Source organism: Ostrea edulis, chromosome 3 (genome assembly GCF_947568905.1).
Source record: "Ostrea edulis chromosome 3, xbOstEdul1.1, whole genome shotgun sequence".
NCBI classification, from domain to species: domain Eukaryota; kingdom Metazoa; phylum Mollusca; class Bivalvia; order Ostreida; family Ostreidae; genus Ostrea; species Ostrea edulis.
Genome location: NC_079166.1, coordinates 91,053,062 through 91,056,850, shown reverse-complemented (window position 1 = coordinate 91,056,850; position 3,789 = coordinate 91,053,062).

Here is a 3,789-nt window from a genome sequence, read left to right as displayed (position 1 = left end):
TGTAGATTAAAAAAATAATGATTAATAAAATTGCTTAAATAAAATGATTTAAAAGTATTGTGATTTTCACTATAGATTTGATCATTTTTTCGAAATACACCCGTGACAATAGGCCTATTTGTCAATGATATATAATTGTATCATAATATAGGCCTATCTAACTTATCCAAAAATAAATTTGATAATAATTGCACTGTTTATTTGAGAAAAAGCAACAACGCAAACTACAGTTGTTTAAAGAAATGGCATTACCAATTAGTGTTTAGACAGCAATCCCATTTAAACATTATTTACTCGCAAATGCCTTACTCGCTACATTTGGGTCGCTATTTATATGCACTTGTGGCTAAAAGATATAAGACTCGGGAAATTTGTCACATCGAAATAAATGTTATCCATGGTAAATAAATTAGGCCCCTAAACCCGAGTTTTTCAAAATATCTAACACTACTTCTACAACAAGTTGATCGACGAAGGTCGCATATGACGTCACTGTACCACGTGACAACCTATCTAATTAACTAGGCTTTTTGAAACCGGGGCTTAGATTTATGTCCGTATTATGGCTGATCATCGCAAAGTTTCCGCGAACGAACTATTACAATTAATTTCTATAAGCATAAGGAAGACAAAATGCATATAATTCAGTATACTTTGAAAACACGACATGTGTCCTTTAACATATGTAGAAATAAAACGTGTAGGATACTGCAGATTGGCAGTTCTCCAGGCTGATGCTGTCAATGTCGGTAATTTCATTGAATTTTATTTCGTAATCTGAAGTAAGATATAACGATGTATTCTTCCGCGTTTCCTCAAGTCACAAGCCTTTTAAAGATAGCGGGCTCGGGATTTCAAAAATCCTAAGACTTCCTTCTTCCGTTGGCTTCTTTCTCAAGCAGACGCTCTGAAAATCGTTAAGATAAATCTACTTTAATCGCAAGTTTTTCTTCGATAAATTCGTGATTGTTGGTTAAATATTTGATTACTTGCTTTAATAGACACGTTGTGTATACTATATAGGCGCGTTGTGTATACTATATAGGCGCGTTGTGTATACTATATAGGCACGTTGTGTATACTGTACCGACACGTTGTGTATACTATACAGGCACGTTGTGTATACTATATAGACACGTTGTGTGTACTATATAGACACGTTGTGTATACTATATAGACACGTTGTGTATACTATATAGGCACGTTGTGTATACTATATAGACATGTTGTGTATACTGTATAGACAAGTTGTGTATACTATATAGACATGTTGTGTATACTATATAGACACGTTGTGTATACTATATAGACACGTTGTGTATACTATACAGACACGTTGTGTATACTATATAGACACGTTGTGTATACTGTATAGACACGTTGTGTATACTATATAGACACGTTGTGTATACTGTATAGACACGTTGTGTATACTATATAGACATGTTGTGTATACTATATAGGCACGTTGTGTATACTATATAGACACGTTGTGTATACTATATAGACACGTTGTGTATACTATATAGGCACGTTGTGTATACTATATAGACACGTTGTGTATACTATATAGACACGTTGTGTATACTATATAGACAGTGTATACTATATAGACACGTTGTGTATACTATACAGACACGTTGTGTATACTATTTAGACACGTTGTGTATACTATATAGACAGTGTATACTATATAGACACGTTGTGTATACTATATAGGCACGTTGTGTATACTATATAGACACGTTGTGTGTACTATATAGACACGTTGTGTATACTATATAGACACGTTGTGTATACTACATAGACATGTTGTGTATACTATATAGACAGTGTATACTATATAGACATGTTGTGTATACTATATAGACAGTGTATACTATATAGACAGTGTATACTATATAGACACGTTGTGTATACTATATAGTCACGTTGTGTATACTATATAGACACGTTGTGTATACTATATAGACACGTTGTGTATACTATATAGACAGTGTATACTATATAGACATGTTGTGTATACTATATAGACAGTGTATACTATATAGACAGTGTATACTATATAGACACGTTGTGTATACTATATAGGCACGTTGTGTATACTATATAGACACGTTGTGTATACTATATAGACACGTTGTGTATACTATATAGACACGTTGTGTATACTATATAGACACGTTGTGTATACTATATAGACACGTTGTGTATACTATATAGACACGTTGTTGTGTATACTATATAGACACGTTGTGTATACCATATAGACATGTTGTGTATACTATATAGGCACGTTGTGTATACTATATAGACACGTTGTGTATACTATATAGGCACGTTGTGTATACTATATAGACACGTTGTGTATACTATATAGACACGTTGTGTATACTATATAGACACGTTGTGTATACTATATAGACACGTTGTGTATACTATACAGACACGTTGTGTATACTATATAGACATGTTGTGTATACTATATAGACAGTGTATACTATATAGACACGTTGTTGTGTATACTATATAGGCACGTTGTGTATACTATATAGACACGTTGTGTATACTATATAGACACATTGTGTATACTATATAGACACGTTGTGTATACTATATAGACAGTGTATACTATATAGACACGTTGTGTATACTATATAGACACGTTGTGTATACTATATAGACACGTTGTTGTGTATACTATATAGACACGTTGTGTATACTATATAGACATGTTGTGTATACTATATAGACATGTTGTGTATACTATATAGACACGTTGTGTATACTATATAGACACGTTGTGTATACTATTAATATAGACACGTTGTGTATACTATATAGACATGTTGTGTATACTATATAGGCATGTTGTGTATACTATATAGACACGTTGTGTATACTATATAGACAGTGTATACTATATAGACACGTTGTGTATACTATATAGACACGATGTGTATACTATATAGACAGTGTATACTATATAGACACGTTGTGTATACTATATAGACACGTTGTGTATACTATATAGACACGTTGTGTATACTATATAGGCACGTTGTGTATACTGTATAGGCACGTTGTGTATACTATATAGACACGTTGTGTATACTATATAGGCACGTTGTGTATACTATATAGACACGTTGTGTATACTATATAGACACGTTGTTGTGTATACTATATAGACAGTGTATACTATATAGACACGTTGTGTATACTATATAGACATGTTGTGTATACTATTAATATAGACAGTGTATACTATATAGACATGTTGTGTATACTATATAGACACGTTGTGTATACTATATAGACACGTTGTGTATACTATACAGACATGTTGTGTATACTATTAATATAGACACGTTGTGTATACTATATAGACACGTTGTGTATACTATATAGACACGTTGTGTATACTATATAGACACGTTGTGTATACTATATAGGCACGTTGTGTATACTATATAGGCACGTTGTGTATACTGTATAGACACGTTGTGTATACTATATAGGCACGTTGTGTATACTATATAGGCACGTTGTGTATACTATATAGACACGTTGTGTATACTATATAGGCACGTTGTGTATACTATATAGACACGTTGTGTATACTATATAGGCACGTTGTGTATACTATATAGACACGTTGTGTATACTATATAGAGACGTTGTGTATACTATATAGACACGTTGTGTATACTCTATAGACAGTGTATACTATATAGACAGTGTATACTATATAAACACGTTGTGTATACTATATAGACAGTGTATACT